This window comes from Rattus norvegicus, chromosome 5, assembly GCF_036323735.1.
Source record: "Rattus norvegicus strain BN/NHsdMcwi chromosome 5, GRCr8, whole genome shotgun sequence".
NCBI classification, from domain to species: domain Eukaryota; kingdom Metazoa; phylum Chordata; class Mammalia; order Rodentia; family Muridae; genus Rattus; species Rattus norvegicus.
The window spans coordinates 161,197,239-161,216,037 of record NC_086023.1 but is presented as its reverse complement, the minus strand read 5'-3'; the positions used below and the strand labels follow the sequence as shown (position 1 = coordinate 161,216,037).

The 18,799-nt window shown below is 42.7% G+C and overlaps 2 pseudogenes; both read right to left on the bottom strand.

Annotated features, from left to right (window-relative positions):
• Klf4-ps1 (Kruppel like factor 4, pseudogene 1) overlaps positions 1-11,770 on the bottom strand; it is a 54,181-nt pseudogene extending 42,411 nt beyond the window's left edge.
• Positions 11,771-13,620: 1,850 nt separating this feature from the next.
• Oog2l-ps1 (oogenesin 2 like, pseudogene 1) lies at positions 13,621-16,461 on the bottom strand (annotated as a pseudogene).
• Positions 16,462-18,799: the final 2,338 nt, after the last annotated feature.

Sequence of the window (18,799 nt, the reverse complement as noted above, 5' to 3'; positions counted from 1 at the left end):
AACAAAAAACTCAGGATAGAGATAACTATCCTCGACAATAAAAGAACTTCTGGGGGAATCACTATCCCTGACCTCAAGCTATATTACAGAGCAAGAGTGATAAAAACTATATGGTATTGGTACAGAGACAGGCAGTGGATCAATGGAATAGAATCGAAGAATGAGAAATGTACCCACAAACCTATGGTTACTTGATCTTTGACAAAGGAGATAAAACCATCCAGTATAAAAAAGATAGCATTTTAAACAAATGCTGCTTGTTCAACTAGAGGTCAGCATGCAGAAGAATGCAAATTGAGCCCTTCCTACTACGTTGAACAAAGCTCTAGTCCATTTGTATCAAGGACCTCCAACATAAAACCAGATACACTCAAACTGTTAGAAGAAAAATTGAGGAAGAGCCTGGAACACCTGGGCACTGGGGAAAATTTCCTGAACAAAACACCAATGACTTATGCTCTAAGATCAGGAATTGACAAATGGGACTTCATAGAATTGCAAAGCTTCTGTAAGGCAAAGGACACTCTCATTAGGACAAAACTGCAATGAACAGATTGGGAAAAGATCTTTACTAATCCTACATTTGATAGATAGCTAATATCCAATATATACAAAGATCTCCAGAAGTTAGACACCAGAGAATCAAATAACCCTATTTTAAATGGGGTACAGAGCTAAACGAAGAATTCTCAACTGAGAAATATCGAATGTTTGAGAATCAAAGAAAGAAATGTTCAACATCCTTAGTCATCAGGGAAATGCAAATCAAAACAACCCTGAGATTCCACCTCACACAAGTCAGAATGGCTAAGTTCAAAAATTCAGGTGAAAACAGATACTGGCAAAGATGTGGAGAACAAGGAACACTCTTCCATTTTTGGTGGGATTGCAAACTGGTACAACCACTTTGAAAATCAGTCTGGCTGTTCCTCAGAAATTTGGATATAGTACTACTTGACGATCCAACTATTCCACTCCTGGGTGTATACCCAAAAGGTGCTCCAACATATAACAAGGACAGAAGCTCCACTATGTTCATAGCAGCCTTATTTATAATAGCCAGAAGCTGGAAAGAACCTAGATGCCCTCAAACAGAGGAATGGATACAGAAAATATGGTACATTTATACAACGGAGTTCTATTCAGTTATTAAAAACAATGACTTCATGAAATTCATAGGCAAATGGATGGAACTAAAAAAGTATCATCCTGAGTGAAGTAACACAATCACAAAAAAACATGCATGATATACACTCACTAATAAGTGGATATTAGCCCAAAAGCTTGGATTACCCAAAATAAAATCCACAGACCAAATGAAGCTCAAGAATAAGGATGACCAGTGTCCTTCTTAGAAGGTGTAACAAGGGCTGGAGTGATGGCTTAGTGGTTAAGAGCACTGATTGTTCTTCCAAAGGTCCTGAGTTCAAATTCCAGCAACCACATGGTGGCTCACAACCATCTGTAATGAGAGCTGATCCCCTATTCTGGTGGGTCTGAAGACAGCTACAATGTGCTTATATGTAATAAATATATAAATATTTATAAAAAAAGAAGGGGGAACAAAAATATTCTTAAGGGGAGATACAGAGAGAAGACAGAGACAAAGTTTGGATCTGAGACTGAAGGAAAGGCCATTCAGAGACTGCCCCATCTAGGGATCCAGCCCATATACATACAGGCACCAAATCCAGTAACTATTGGGGATGCAAAGAGGTGCATGCTGACAGGAGCCTGATATAGCTGTCTCCTGAGAAGTTCAGCCAGAACATGACAAATACAGAGGTGAACTCTCGCAGCCAACCATTGAACTGAGAAAGGTGTCCCCATTGAAGGAGTTAGAGAAAGAATTGAAGTATCTGGAGGGGTTTGCAACCGTGTAAGAACAACAATACCAAGGAACCAGAGTCACCAGGGACTAAACCACTCCCCAAAGAGTATACATGGACAAACCCATGGCTCTATAGGCATATTATGTAGCTGAGGATGGCCTTGTTGGGCACCAATGGGAAGAGAAGCCCTTGGTCCTGCCAAGGCTGGATCCACCAGTGTAGGAAAATATCAGGGCAGAGACGTGGGAAGGGATGGGTAGATGGGGGGGAGGGATCACCCTCATAGAAGAAGGGGGAGCGAGTATGGGTTAGGCAGTTTATGGACAGGAAACTGGGAAAGGGGATAATATTTGAAATGTAAATTTAAAAATCCAATAAAAATAAAATAATAAAATAATTACACATTTCTTTGTCTCAAACTGTACTTCTTACCTTTTTTTGAAAAAATTGGGCTCCTTTTAATTAATTAAGTAATAAGTTAATTAATGAACATTCTATGTTTCCATACCTTCTCTATTCCAAAACAGCTCCCCTCACCTTCCATCCCCACCTCTTCCATTTCCTGTCGGAAAAAGTGAGCGACCCATTGATATCAGCTAGCTGTCCTGCCACGAGTAGCAGTAAGAATAGGATCATCCTCTCTTATTGAGATTATAGGAGGTAGACCAGTAGGTGGAAAGAGTACCAAAGGCAGGCACCAGAGTCACAAAGCCCCTGCTTCCACTGTGAGGAATCCCAAATGAAGACCAAGCAACACAACTGTAACGTGTGCAGAGACCTTGTAGACCCCTCTGGATGAAAGTTTGCTGATCCTGTGGGTTTTCTTGTGGGATTCATTACTCATTTAGTACCTATGATCTTTCATTTCTTTCTCTCCCACAGGATTTTCCAAGCTCAGCCTAATGTTTGGCTGTAGGTCCCTGCATCTCTTTCCATTAGTTGCTGGGGGAAGCATCTCTGATGGTAGTTATGCTCTGCTTCTGTCCACGAGCAGGGTCTCATTAGCAAGGTCAGGGTTGGATTTTGTCTCGTGGCATGGGTCTCAAGCTGGACTAGTTACTGATGAGCTACTCCCTCAATTTCTGCTCCATCTGTACTATAGCACACATTTTACACATTTACAAATTGTAGGTCAAAGTTTTTGTGGCCAGGTTGGTGTACACCAATCTCCATTGTCACTCTTGTCAAGTTACAGAAGATGAGGTCAGCTTAGTTGAAACTTCTTCTTATGGGATTGCAATCCTTTTCTGCACCTTCAGTCCTTACTCTAACTCTTCCACTGGGGTTCCTGGGCTCAGTATAGTTATTGGCTGTGAGTATCTGCATCTGCATTAGTCAGGTCATGGCAGAGCTTCTCAGGGGACAGCTATACCAGGGTCCTGTTAGCAAGCACTTCTTGGCATTAGCAATAGTGTCAGGGTTTGGTGTCTATAAACTGGGGATGGATCCCTAGGTGGGATGGTCTCTGTATGGCCTTTCCTTCAGTCTCTGTTTCCTTTCTTGTTCCTGTGTTTCCTTTGTACAGGAACGATTCTGAGTTAAAAATTTTGAACTGGGTGTGTGGACTCATCCCTCAACTTGGGGCTCTGGCTATCTATTAGAGGTGATCCCTATAGGATATATCTCCCCTTTGCTGGATATTTTGGATAATGCCTATCCTGTTGGTTCCTGGGAACCACTCCTTTCCCTGCCACCTGGGACATTCTAGTGGCTACCCCTAGTTCCTTGCCCAGTGTTGCTATATATTTCTATTCATTTTCCTGACCTTCTGGACTTCTCTTCTGTCTTGTTCCATACCTGATTTTGCCCTCCTTTCCCTCCCCCTCCTATCTCCCTCATAGGTGCCTTCCTCCCTCTGTCCCTCATGATTATTTTATCCCCTTCTAAGTAGTATTGAAATGTCCACACTTTGGTCTTACTTCTTGTTAAACTTCATATGGTCTACAAGTTGTATCATGGGTATTCTGAAATTTTGGGCTGATATTAACTTATCAGTGAATGCATACTACGTGTGTCCTTTTGTGTCTGTGTCACCTCACTCAGGATGTTGTTTTCTAGTTCCATCTATTTGCCTGCAAATTTCATGAAGTCGTTGATATTAATATTAATGTTCTTAATAGCTGAGTATCACCCTGTTGTGTACATATATCACATTTTCTGTATTAATTCTTCCTTGAGGGACATCTGGGTTGTGTTCAACTTCTGGCTATTATAAATAAGATTGTATGAACATAGTGGAGCACATGTCCTTGTTATACATTGGAGCATCTTTTGATTATATGCCCAGTAGTTGTAAAGCAGGGTCTTTGGTTAGAGCTTTTTCCAATTTTCTGAGAAACTGCCAGACTGTTTTCCAAAGTGGATTGGAGGAATGTTCCTTTCTCCACATCTACTGTCACATGAGGTTTTCATCTTAGACATTTTAATTAGTATGAGGTGGAATCTCAGTGTCATTTTAATTTGCATTTCCCTCATGACTGATGATGTTGACTATTGCATTAGGTGCTTCTCAGCCATGTGAGATTCCTCAGTTATGAATTCTTTCTTTTGCTTGTACCCCACTTTTAATAGGTTTATTTGGTTCTCTGGAGTCTTAAACTATTGAGTTCTATGTATATTTTAGACATCAACCCTCTATCAGATGTAGGAATGATAAAGATCTTTTCGCACTCTGTAGATTGCTATTTGCAGTGCCCTTAGATTTACAGAAGCTTTTCAATTTAGAGATCTTTGGAGATCTTTCCATCTTCTGAGGTCTTCAATCTCTTTTTTCAAAGACTTGAAGTTCTTGTCATACAGAACTTTCACTTGCTTGATTTGAGTCACACGAGATATTGTATATTATATGTGACCATTGTGCAGGGTGTTGTTTCCCTAAGTTCCTTCTCAGCCAAATTATCTTTTATGTAAGTGAAGACTCCTAATTTGTTTGAGTTAATTTTATATCTAGACACTGTGTTCAAGTTGTTTATCAGGTGTAGGAGGTCATTGCTGTCTCTGGGTATGACAGTCAGTCTGAAGAGCTGGATCTGTGTGCATGGCTGTGTCAGAACTCCTGGGTGTCAAGCTGTCTCGGTGTAGACAGGGTGGGGCGAGGGGCTGAAGAACAGGATCTGTAATCAGGCATAAGTGCAAACTGGAAGCTGATGAACATTTCTTAAGTGCTTTTCAGTCATTAAAGATTCTCATGTTAAGAGTTCCTTGTTTAGGGCTGGGCCCCATTTTTCACATGTATCATTTTGTCTATTAATGTCTAGTTTCTTGAGTTCCTTATGTATTTGGAATGTCAGCCTTCTGTCAGATGCAGGGCTGATGAAGATATCTTCCCATTCTGTAGGATGCCATTGTGTCCTGTTATTATTTATTTATTTATTTATTTATTTATTTATTTATTTATTTATATTTTTACTGGTTGAAATGACAAGATAATTTTTATTACTCATTCAGTATCTTTCTAGTAAGAGAAGATAATAACATTAATTTTTAAAAGAATATTACGTATAAAGTAAATCATATTAGAAGCATCCTAAAACTTTTTTCTTCTTTGATCTTTGGATATTTATTTATGTATATATATATACCCCAAATGTTGCCTACTTCCCAGTTCTCCCTGCTCCCCTTCTACTCTGAAAGGGTGGTGCATCCCTTGGATATCCCCCAACCCAGTGCACCAAGTCTCTGTAGGATTAGGCACACCCACTTCCACCAAGGCCAGACCAGTTTAGGAACAGAATCCGTAGTCAGCTTTAGGGACTACTCTGCTCTAACTCTTGGGGAGACCACATGGAGACTGAACTGCACATATGCTACAAATTTGCTGGGGTTCTTGGTCCAGCTCATGTACGCTCTTTGGTTGGTGGATCAGTCTCTTAGAGCTCCCAGGGGTCCAGGTTAGTTGACCCTGTTGGTCTTCCTGTGGAGTATCCATGTACTTCAGGGCCTTCAATCCTTGCCCAAACTCTTCCTTAAGGGTCCTGACCTCTATTCACTGTTTGGCTGTAAGTATCTACATGTGTTTCATTCAGCTACTGTGTAGAGCCTCTCAGGGGACAATTATGTTAGGCTCCTCTTTGCAAGCATAACAGAGTATCTTTATTAGTGTCAGGGATTGGTTCTTGCCCATAGACTGAGTCTTAGGTTGAGCTGGTTATTGGTTGACCATTCTTTCTGTCTCTGCTCCAGTTTTCTTCCTGCATTTCTTGTAGATGGAACACATTTTGCCTGGAAAATTTTGGAGGTGGGTTGGTGTCCTAATGTGGGGAGCCACATTGGATGTTCTGCTTGGCTATAAGAGGTTCCAGATCCCTATTGCTATGTGCCTCAGCTAAGGTCACTCACATTGACTCCTGGGAGCTTCCCTACCCACAACACTTCCTAGAGATTGTCTAATGATCCACACCTCTGCATCCTCCACACCTGCAGATTTGCATTCATTCTCCTGCCCTCTGCACCTCTCTCCCGTGTCTCCCCAAATCTGATCTTATCCCTCCCCCAGTTCCCATACTATCTTAGTTAGGGATTTATTGCTGTGAACAGACACCATGACCAAGACAACTCTTATCAGAACAACATTTAATTGAGGCTGGCTTACAGGTTTAGAGGTTCAGTCCATTATAATCATGGTAGGAACATGGTAGCACCCAGGCATTTATGGTTCAGGAGGAGCTGAGAGTTCAACAACTTGTTCCAAAATCAAACAGAAGAATGGCTTCCAGTCAGCCAGGAAGGGTCTGAAAGCCCACACCCACAGTGACACAATTCCTTTATCAGGGCTAAATCTACTCCAACAAAGGTGTACCTAATACTGCCACTAAGTAAGTCTCAAACATCCTTGCTTGGGGCTTCCTTCTTGTTTAACTTCTTTGTGTCTCTGGGGTATATATTGTGCTTATTCTGTATTTTATGGCTATATATCCACTTATCAGTGAGTAAATACCATGCGTGTCCTTTTGGTTCTGGGTTACCTAATTCAGGATGATATTTTTTTTTTGTTCCATCCATTTGCTTGCAAAATTCATGGTATCTCCCTTTTTAATAGCTGAATAGTATTTCATTGTGTAAATAAACTATATGTTCTGTATCAATTCATCAGTTCTTCTGTTGAGGGACATTGGGGTTGGTTGTTTACTATCTTTGGCTATTATGAATAAAGCTGCCGTAAACATAGTGGAGCATGTGTTTTTCTGGTATTGTGAAACATTTCGAATATATTCCCAAGACTGGTATAGCTGGGTCTTCGGTTAGAACTATTTTTAATTTTCTGAGAAACCGACAGCTTGATTTTTTCAGTGAGGTTCTCCAAATTTCCAATCTCACTACCAATGGAGGGATGTTCCTTTTTCTCCATATCCTCACTAGCACGTGCTGTTTGTTCCTTGAGTTTTTCATCTCAGCCACTCTTGTTGGTGGAAGGTGCGATCTCTGGGTTGTTTTGATTTGCAATTCCCTGATGATTAAGGATGTTGAACATTTCTCTATTTACTTCTCAAGCACTAGAGAATCCTCTGTTGAGAATTTTATGTTTAGTTCTGTACCCCATTTGTTGGTTAGTTTATTTGGTTTTCTGAAGTCTATCTTCTTGAGTTCTTTATATATTTTGGATATTAGGCCTCTTACAGATGTCGTGTTAGTGACAATTTTTACCCAATATATAGGCTGCTGTTTTGCCCTATTGACAATGTGATTTGCCTTACAGAAGATTTGCACCTTTATGAGGTCCCATTTATCAATTCTTGATCTTAGTGCTTAAGCCATGGGAGTTCTGTTCAGGAAAGTTTTCCTGTGCCAATATATTCAAGGCTGCTTTCCATTTTCTCTTCTAATAGATTCAGTGTGTCTGGTTTTAAGTTGGGGTCTTATCCATTTGTTCTTGTGTTTTGTGTGGTGATAAATATGGATCTATTTGCATTCTTTGGAATACAGACATCTAGTTCCAGCAGTGCCATTTGGTGAAGATTAACTTTCTGTTCCATTGTATTGTTTTGGCTTCTTTGTCAAAAATCAAATGCCCGAGGTGTGTTACTTTATTTCTTGATTTCCTTTCTAGAACTTGCTTCTTACATCAGGCTGGCCCCCTAAGCCATTTAAATCTCCACGCTTCTTCCTGTAGAGTAACGGGACTAATGGCGTGTGCTTCCACACCTCGTCTGTAAGACAGGTTCAAATCCATCTGATCAACTTCCATTTTTTTCTTTACTTTCTTTTTAAAAATGATTTATTCTATCTATGTGAGTACACTGTAGCTGTCTTCAGATGAACCAGAAGGGGGAATCAGATCCCATTATTGGTGGTTTTAAACCACCATGTGGTTGCTGGGAATTGAACTCAGGACCTCTGGAAGAGCAGTCAGTGCTCTTAACCACTGAGCCATCTCTCCAGCCCCATTTGTTTTCTTTCTTTTTCTTTTATTGACATCAATCTTTATTTCTATTCAGTTTATATTCAAACATCTATGTGTGTTTTGTAACTAAAAATTTCCTTTTCTTTCATGTATGTATAAAGAAATACCAATCTAATTTTTAGTGTTTCACATAATTTCTCTAAAACAAAACAAAACAAAAACAGAAACAAAAAACAACCCCCCCCAAAAAAAACCCTCTGCATCCATCTCTCTGATGAAGGCAGCAAAATTTTATGAAAATCCCATTTACATTATTTATAGGCTTTAACACAGTGCGATGCAGATGAAAACTGAGAACAAGGCTCATTAATCCCTCCCCACTGCGCTCTGCCCTCCATCATCACAACCAAAACTTGCCTACTGATTGGTTGCTTTGTAACCAAACTCATGTTGCCTGCGATTATTTTCATTATCTCCATGGTTGGAGTTCCCATTTTGAAAGCCAAAACAGAAAACCTCACACTAGCCTGAAATGCCAGAGCCCATTCGGTGTTATTCCCCACAGTGAAGTCTTATTTATTTAGTCATGTGCCAAATCTCCACGCTCCTTCCCGTAGAGTAACGGGACTCATGGCGTGTGCCACCACACCTCGTCTGTAAGACAGTTTCCGATCCATCTGATCAACTTCCGTTCTTTCTTTTTTCTTTACTTTCTTCTTTTTCCATTCAGATAAAATATTATAGGTTTATTTAAAACTCATTTCTCACCTTGAGTATGCAAAATACAAACTCCACAAAATGTTCAGTTTTTTTACTTTGTAGTTTACAAATATACAAAATAGAAGTTTGCTTAAATTCATATTACATATTTATCAAGGCAAGGAACTATATAGAAAAACACATTTGTTCTGCTTAAAGGCATACTTGGGAATAAACCATTGTACAAATTATTGCACACTCTGAAACCACAGTGCATAACAGACTGTCTGCATAAAAAAAAAGTTACAGAAATAAACCAGGCTTATTTACCTGACTTAGGTCATAAATGTAGATCGGAAGACAAAAATAGATTTTCCTTGTCAAAGTATGCAGCAGTTGGAGAACTTTGGCTCCCCCATTTGGTACCTTTAGAACCACGACTCACCGAGCGCCATCGTTTAGCCTATTAGAACACGTTCTGTACCTGAATTGCTTCCTCTTCCTCTGACATCATAATGGCTTTTTAGAAGGCAAAGAGCATACAAGGTTGTCTTCCCATGTATATTGCATCATCAAAACACAATTCAAGGGGACTCTGGTCTTCCCTCCCCCCAGCTCACTGATTTAATGTATACCCTGATATCCACAAACTTCCAGTCACCCCTTGGCATTTTGTAAGTCCAGTCTTGTTCAAGTTGGATTTGATAGTGGAATGATAGAAGATCCAGTCTCAGACCCCATCTGTTCTGTGATTTTTTTTCTTTCTTTCTTTCTTTTTTTTTTTTGTTTTTTAGTATTTTTTTCTTTTCTTTTCTTTTCTTTGTCTCTTGGACTCTTCCTTTGTCCTGATTATCCATTCACAAGCTGACTTGCAGGGAACTTGACCATGATTTTAGCGCTCACTAGCTGGGCTCCTCCCCTTGTGGGAAGACAGTGTGAAAGGTTAAAAAAAAAAAAAATACTGAACTCTCCTGGCAGTGTGGGTCATGACCACTATGTGGAATTTAAAAGTGCCTCTTCATGTGTACAGCAAGGTGGTCCGACCTGGAAAAGGCCCTGTTGCACTTCTAGCACTGAAAGGGCCGGTGCCCGGTGTGTTTGCGGTAGTGCCTGGTCAGTTCATCTGAGCGGGCGAATTTCCACCCACAGCCGTCCCAGTCACGGTGGTAAGGTTTCTCGCCTGTGTGAGTTCGCAGGTGTGCCTTGAGATGAGAACTCTTCGTATAGGTTTTGCCACAGCCTGCATAGTCACAAGTGTGGGTGGCTATTCTTTTCCTGGGCCAAGACCTTCTTCCCCTCTTTGGCTTGGGCTCCTCTGGCAGGCAGGATCCCGGTGGCATGAGCTCTTGATAATGGAGAGAGGAGACTTACGACTGCATCTGGTCTGGCAGGAAAGGAGGGTAGCTGGGCCCCGGATGGGGATGGAATCCTGGGGGAAGAGGCAGGCCAGGGTGACAGTCCCTGCTGTTCAGCAGTTCCTCAGGACTCAGTGTAGGGGTAGTCCTGGTAGGAAGCTGACGTCCCAGGGGGAAGTCGTGTGTATTGGGCCTGTGGCCATTGCTGAGCTGGGGTCCAGCGCTTAAGTGGGCCTCTAGGGACGGGCTGACCGTGCAGGACAGGACGGCCTCTTGCTTAATCTTGGGGCACATGCGCGGCGGGCCACCGCTGTAGGGCGCCACTACCACAGGGAGGCTGCCCTCTGGGCTTCCTTTGCTAACACTGATGACCGAAGGGCTGGTGTACTCGCTGCCAGGGGTGCTCAGAGACGCCTTCAGCACAAGCTTGCCCATCAGCCCGCCACCTGTGGCGGAATGTATTCTGGGTCCAACTCCGGCCGCAGGAGCTCAGCCACGAAGCCGCCCGAGGGGCTCACGTCATTGATGTCCGCCAGGTTGAAGGAGGCCGTGGGAGGTGGCGCAGATTCTCGGCTGTAGAGGAGCCCTCCACCTGTGTTGCCCGCAGCCACGCCCGGGTCACCCCCGGCCCGGATCGGATAGCTGAAGCTGCAGGTGGAGGGCGCGCTGGCAGGGCCGCTGCTAGCTGGGGAAGACGAGGATGAAGCTGACGCAGAGGTGGTCACGGTGGCGGCCACCGATTCCTGGTGGGATAGCGAGTCGGAAAGGATAAAGTCTAGGTCCAGGGGATCGTTGAACTCCTCGGTCTCCCTCCGGGTTAGGGCCGGGTTGTTACTGCTGCAAGCTGCACCAGCTCCACCACTTTCCAGGTCTGTGGCCACCATCGCCGCCAGGTCGTGGGGGCGGCCGGGAAGTGGGGGAAGTCGCTTCGTGTGAGAGAGTTCCTCTCGCCAACGGTTAGTCGGGGCACCTGCTGGACGCAGTGTCTTCTCCCTTCCCGCCGGGTCGGACGCGAACGTGGAGAAGGACGGGAGCAGAGCGTCGCTGACAGCCATGTCAGACTCGCCAGGTGGCTGCCTCATTAATGTGGGGGCCCAGAAGGTTCTCCGGAGTCCGAAGAAGAGAGAGGGGTACCCAAACCTCGAAGTCACCGAAGATTAAAAACTTTAGAAACAAAACCCCAAACCAAAACCCCCAAATTGCCCGAGATCCTTCTTCTTTGGATTCAATATAAACCGGAGATGTCTTTTAAAAAGTTCCTTTGTATACAAAAATTCTTAGAAAAGTTGTAAACTCTTATGAAAATCGACAATCAGCAAGGCAGATAAGTAGGTCCGATGGCCAGGCTGCACGCTCTTGGACTCAGCAGTGTCCCCCACCGTTGTCGCGGCCACTGTGGCTGTCGGCGGCGCGCGGGCTGTGGCCCGGGCGGTGGGCGGGCGGCGCCGCCAGGTGAGAATGGCCACGGTGGCGCGGAACTGCGAGCTGGGCGGTGGCGCGGGGTGCGGAGTCCTGGGGACTTCCCCGGGTGCGAGCAGCCATGGGCGCGGGTGGCTGGGTCGGGGGCTGGAGGGGCGGGGAGGGGCACTGGGCGGCTCCGGGTGCCACCGCCGCCCGCCACCGCCTCTGCTCCCCGTGCGCCCGGAGCGGCGCTCACTCTTTCGGCCCGGAAACTGCCTACTTTCTTTTTTTAATTATTTATTTTATTTATTTATTGAGTGTGAGGCACTACGTATGTACTTGGTTTGGGGGGAAGTTACTTTTCATTTTTGTTTTTGTTCTTTTGATACATGGTCTTGATCTGTAGATTGATTTGAAACTACAACTCTCATCAATCCCCCTGCCTCAGTGATGGCACTGTAGCCAGTCAGACAACAGCAAACATGGGCCTGGCAGCCCTGGTCTTTATTTCTCATCCTTGTCCCTTGGTGAAAACAATTTGCTTATGTTTCAAAAGGTAGCCCCAATACTCAACTCCTTTATTTGGACACTTCCTTTTCTTGAAGTACATTATCAAGACAGAGCTCTCAAGTCCGGCAATCAAAAGCCCCTCTTGACTTACGTAATTAACCACCCCAATTAAATAAAATACCTCATTCCCACATGGGGTTTACCTTTTAGCTCTAAACATGCCTTTGGCCTATAGGCTAGGTATTCTGTCTCTTTTATATCCAGAAGCAGTCCTCTGTTCCTGCCCTGTCCCCAAGAACAAACAGTCGTTTATCTCCTCTCTTGTTCCCTCCCCTTCTCCTTTGTCTTCTATCTCCTGTCATTGCCTCTTATCCCTTGCCCCGTGTCCCTCTGAGGCACATAGATCTCCTCTGTGTTGGGAACTTGGTCTGAGGGTATCTTGGCCTGACACTGAGAATACCTACATAATAGTTCATCCCTCACTTCAGCCAGAGACATCTTTCATTCTTTATGGGAATTCCTCAAGAAAACTCATTATTTTAAATTATCTCAGGCTATTCATAGAATCTCATGAACATCCTGGTACATTTTTCTAAAAAGAAAATAACCTGGCATGGAGGTGCACATATTCAGTCTCAGCTTTCCAGACACTCTAGAGAGGAAAATTAGACCCATACCAAGTCGGTGAGACACCGTTCCATGGCACTAGGTCTAGACAAATTGGCCAGCCTGGATGTTAAAGAGATGAACTAAAGTGAGTAAGGAAACTGTGATAAGTTCCTTACTTATCATAGAGAACATCCTCCTCTCCACAGCCTGTTGTGAGTCACCTCAATATCTTCAAGAAGCCACACTACACATGAAGGTTGGGAGTCCCCCATGAGGATCCATCCCAGGGAACCAGGGGATGGTGTTAGGACATATTTCTCTGCCTAAGTGAATCTCTTCTTAGCCAACATATAAACTGTTCTGGAAATAAGAAGAACTAGATAGCTTAAGGTCACATATCCTTCTAATTTTGATATCAGGTCTCTGAATGTCCATATGTTGCAAATAACGTCTTCCTGCAAAGGTTAAATACAAGGACACCTGAACTGTGCCTGCCTTGGTATTCACTTGATTCTCATTTTTCCTGACTGCTGAAGAAACCTGACCCCTCAGCCCACTGTTCCCCATATCTACCTCAGTTGTTGTGATCTGAATATATTACATACTAAATTGATTTCAAAACATTGAGCACTTTGTGAAGCCCTGCGCTTGGGTCTCATTTATAAGACCTGTTCCTGAGATGCAAGGAACGCTACAAATCTGATGTTTATGTAATCATGGAGATGAGGAAAGAAGAAACCAGACACAGGTGCGGAAATGCTGGGAATAATTAGGCTCTGTGGGCTGACAGAGACATATCAGCAACTCAGAAAGTCAACACATTTATTGTATTCAGTCAACAGAGGGGAAAATGTCCTCATGGATGGGTGCCTGTATTGTAACACACTCAAACTATGATAATCCTAGAGGAGAAAAGAGTGCTTGATACTTTCTGTAGATGCAACAACCATTCACCTGCTCAGAGGAAGATCTTGCCTGTCTAGTGTGTCTCAGACCTTTAGGTGATTGACATATCCATGCTCCTTTCAGCAAGGGACATTCTCTTAAAGGTTTCATCAATCCCCAATACTAAGCCTCCATTTTTCCATTCCACAGTCAACCTTTCAGTGGTTCTTTTCAAAACAGCAACATTGGGACTCCAAATCATAAACATAGGACCCATCACAGTTAGAACATTGACTTGTAGCAAAGGCAACCTTCTTGGGCCGTCTTTCGGCCATAAGTATATCCAAGAGCTCAGGACAAAAATTTTCTAATCTCTGTGTTAGTATTACTTCTCTGTTATCACAGCACTCCAGGGGAGCAGGGTACACCTCATTGGTCAGCTGACTCAGGTTGGCTGTGTGGTGTAGTTGTTTCAGGAAAAGCAGAGAGAGTTCATTGTCATAGAAATTAACTTCTATGAGGCGGGAACATTGGCTTAGGACAGGCAGCAGAGCATTGAACTGAGATTCCCCCATATCACAGGACTTCAAAATCAGGCATTCCAGGGCATGTCTAACTCTCTCAAGAAGAAATGCAAGAGGAACAGGGAATAAATTACGTAAATAAATTACGTAAGTCACAGATATCTGAGCTCAAAAATATTCCAGCAATAGGGCAGGTAATCCAAGTCTGACTGTGAGAGTTGACAATTACTGATAAAAAGTGTCTCCAATGGCTTCTTCAGGCACCTGGGGAGAGAACAAATAATTGCTTTCTGCCAAATCGTGTTGAAGAGGGTTGATAGGATTGGCAGCTAAGCAGATGTCACTTCTCACAAACTCATTCTGACTATATTATTGGGGTCAACCCACAGCACATGGCCTTCTCTTGATTGTTTATTCAACTCACAGCACTCTAGTTTGTGGCCTATAGTTATCACAATAGGCATAATTGAGTGTCTGGCAGGAAACCACAGCAATGGATAGATCAGGCCAACATGGTGCACATAGGAAGGACTACCTACCCCCAAACAAAATTCAACAACTTCCTAGTGCTATTTTTAAGAGTTCTCAGAGGTTTTGTTCCTCCAAAGTCCATGTTCAGTTTTCTTCACCTTGAAATCTAGTGTCACAAATTTCTCATCTACTCAACCTGTTTTTGGACTCAAAACCTTTCACACATTTGAGAAATAAGAAGTATGCTTATGCCTGGTCATACATATCTTATTACAGCACTCATCTGCTCAGATAGGCTATATCTCTTAGAATGCTAGGTGTATGGTAGCCACACCACCATGGAGCCACTAGCTTGCAAACAAAACAAAACAAAAAATAGAATAAAACCAAGGAAAAGAGAAAAACAAAGATATGTGTTTTCTCTGGTCTAGTGGGCCTTCTCAGTCCTTCCTTACCTGAGACATTCTTTCGGTTGCCGTCTATAAAAGAGACATCACTTATATAGAGTTCCTGGAGACAGTAGAATGTGGGAAGTTGAGAAATCAATGTTCTTACTTACTTCTCATCAAGCTCTTCAAAATCATCCATACTGATCGTACCTGTGATTCTTTCTATCTAGAATGAGTGTGAGAAGATGTTCGTCTGTATCATATAGGGAATAAGGAAAGCCAAATCATCTATGAAGACACAACTTAGGCTCAGCACTTGTATACGGTCTGCATGAACACTATTGAAGATTTCTGTGACTGCAGCCTCAGTTAAGCCCTGAGTCGCAAGCATTCTGCAGCATAGATGAATGGAATCTTTTCTCTGTTGGGCCCCCCGGCAACAAGTACATAGTAGATTCATCAGGTCTGCCCTACAGGATGTTGAGTTGAGTAATCACCTTCAATTCTTTCTTCATCCCAGAGTCAGGACTATTCTCCACTGGCTGCTTCTGTGTCTTGAAATCTGGTAAGCCTTCACCTTCATGGAATCCAGCCCATATCCCACACACCTCATGGTCTCTAGCCCTCCAATTGATCCTCTGAGTTTGCACCTACTGTGGGAAAAATGAGTATAGTTCTTAGATGGTAAGGGAGGATACATCTTACAGTAGGATTCTTTTCCACATCTTACACTTCATCAGTTTCTAAAAGTTTGCTTTTCCCTGTGCCTAGAATCAAACCCTGAGCCTTATGCTGAGTAAATGAATAGCATTCTTAGCAAGAAGAGTATCTTTAGTCCTGTTACTTCCCTCCATTCCAGACCCCTTAAACCAAAACTTCATTTCACTTATACCTTTGAGGGATGTAGGAAAAGACCAGTTCCTCACTGGGTGTGTCTATTTTTTTCTACCTTCTACATTAGTTATTATTTGCCCAGATAGGTGATTCTGAGCCCAAGCCTCTATACCCCTCTAAGCCTCTACACCCAGTGGAGACTCTGGGGTGAAGAAAAAATGAAGATCAGAAGCATCTGATCCGTGGTTGGACAAATATTCTCTGTCCCTAGTTGCCCCTTCTCAGCACTCAGAACATTTCCCTAACCCCAGCTGGTCTTGCCTACCTGGAGCGAACCTTTTGTGAAATCAGTATATCTAGCCCCTCAAGCACAGCCTTCAAAGTGTCCAGGTTGAGGTTATTTATATTCATTCCTACAGAAAGGTATGGAAAGGGCCACAAGGTTATCATAGATGTCAAGATCTTTGTACGTCCATCAATGAAGGCCTCCTCAAACATCACTGGGAACATCATATAGGGCAGGTCTTTGAGAGCAGAAATGGCCAAGGCCTCCTCCCTCAGTAACCTCTGTCTTGCCAGCTTCAGGAGGGTAGGTGGAGAGTAGACGTTCATTGTGTCTTCTTCTAAAGAGGGAGACTAGGGAAGCCGGAAAAAAATATACCATTAATGATAATAAATTTAAGAAGCCCTTCTGCCCACACAGGAAACTGTGAGGGCTATATCAGTACTGATGAGGATGGAGAACTCAGTCCACCGATTTCAGGACCCTCAGTTGTTGTGGGTTTTTTCTCTTTGTTCTTCGAGATAAGGGCTTTATAGCACTACCTATATCTTTGGCTGTCCTGAAACTTGCTTTATAGACCTCACTGGCGTGAATCCCATAGAGACTTCCTGCCTGTGCCTCCCAAGGCTGAGATTAAATGTGTGTCCCACCACTTCACAGCCTATGCTACCCTAGAATGTCTAATCCAGAACTGATTGATCTAGCCTTTGTTGGTTTCAAAGCCATTAATTCTCCCAGGTGGTGTGAAGCCTCTCCAAAGTATCCTAGTTCCCAAAGACCACATCAAATTCCAGCCACAGTTGGGGTGAATACATCCCACTGGGAAGGGATAACCCGGAACTCTGAAGGCTCAGTCAGTTGTTAGATGATGGGTAGACTCTGCTTAGCTCTCCAGGCCCTCAAAGAAAAGCAAAGGAAAACAGTTTCCAAACTTTCCACACTCTCTATTTATCCAGCAACACTATGTGGAACAGGTCATGATGTCTTTGAAATTCCCATCATTAGTTATTGACATCAATCTTTGCTTATCACCCATACAGGACTTTTGGACCTGTTGAGAAACCGCCAAGCTTGAGCCCTGCAAGCCTAGAGAGCTTAAAAAAAAATATATGAGAAAGAAACACTAAAGTTAGTAAACCTTCAGTAGCCATTGGGATCCTCTGTAACTCTTTACAATTCATCCAGAAAGAACAGGCTAAGAGGTTGAGATTATAATTCACATGATGAAGTCAGGTAGATCTCTAGCTCAATGCCATAATTGGTTATTTCTACATCACCAGAACAAATTGCCTATGACCTATAGAAACTAGTGAAAGACCAAAAAACAGACAAATAAATAAATAAATAAAAACAGGAGCAGACATTTTAACTTCAAGTTATATTCAGATTTTTCATTTGAACAGCTAATAAAAAATATGCTAGCTTCTTCCTGAAATTTTGAATACATCCTGATTTCTTTGAAAAGTATGGACTTTTTCAGCAGATGGAAATATATTGTGTGCTTTTGTTTATCGGTTTATTTTGTTTGCTTCTTTTAGACATGGTCTTATCGACGGCTGCTTTGAAACTAGCTGTATAAATTAGGCTGATATAAAACTTAGAGACCATATAGTTTATGCCTTTCTGTTGTAGTCAGTGGTGGGTATGGAAGGAGAGGAAGAGGTGAACTGTGATTGGGATATAAAGTCTTAATACATACACACAGACACAAACTCACAGACACATATGTATGTGCAAGTACATTTACACATGCATATATACTACATATATACATATATGTACCGATATACACATATATATGCAGGTTTCTTCCTTCAAGTTAGAGGACATTCTGAGTTCCATGAAAATAAGAGACTATGTATCAGTGAGCAGATGCAAATATCATTTGATTTTTTAAATTTTGTTTGCTTGTTTTGCCTTATTTAGTTATATATGTATGTATGTATGTATGTTTGTATGTATGTATGTATGTATGTATGTATTTAATGTACTGTCCCTGATGTCAGACACACCTGAAGATTAGATTCCATTACAGATGGTTGTGAGCCACCATGTAGTTATAGGGAATTGAATACAGGACCTCTGGAAGAGCACTCAGTGTTCTTAGCCACTGAGCCATCTCTCTAGCCCCTTGTTTGCCTTTTTAAAAGACATGGCTGTTTGAACACTCATAGCCTCCCTCTGCCTCCCTCTTGCTGGGATCAAAAGCACACCAAAGAACTCTGGGCTTAAAGTGACATAAAGATCAGTAGTGAAGGCAACTTATGCAATTCACATCTGACATTTCAGCTCAGACTGCCTTGAATGCAAGGTCACCCTGACATTCTTAGTGAAACTGTCTCAAAAAACAAAAACAAATCTAAATAAAGCAAAAGGTCCCACAGGAACCACAGAGACCCTATCAGTAATTATATATAATTGAGAACACACTTGGATATTCTTGTTAAGCAGCTCACAGATGACTGAGGTAGGAGAATCTCAGTGAGTTTTAAGCCGGGCAATTTTTCTTTTTTTAAAATTTACATTCCAGCCATTGCCCCCCTTCCACAGTTCCTCATCCAATTCCTCCTCCTCGACTTCAAAAGGGTGATCCCCTTCCAGCACAACCCCCCCCCAGGCATCCCTTATTTCTAGGGCCTCAAGTCTTTCCAGGATTATGTGCACCTT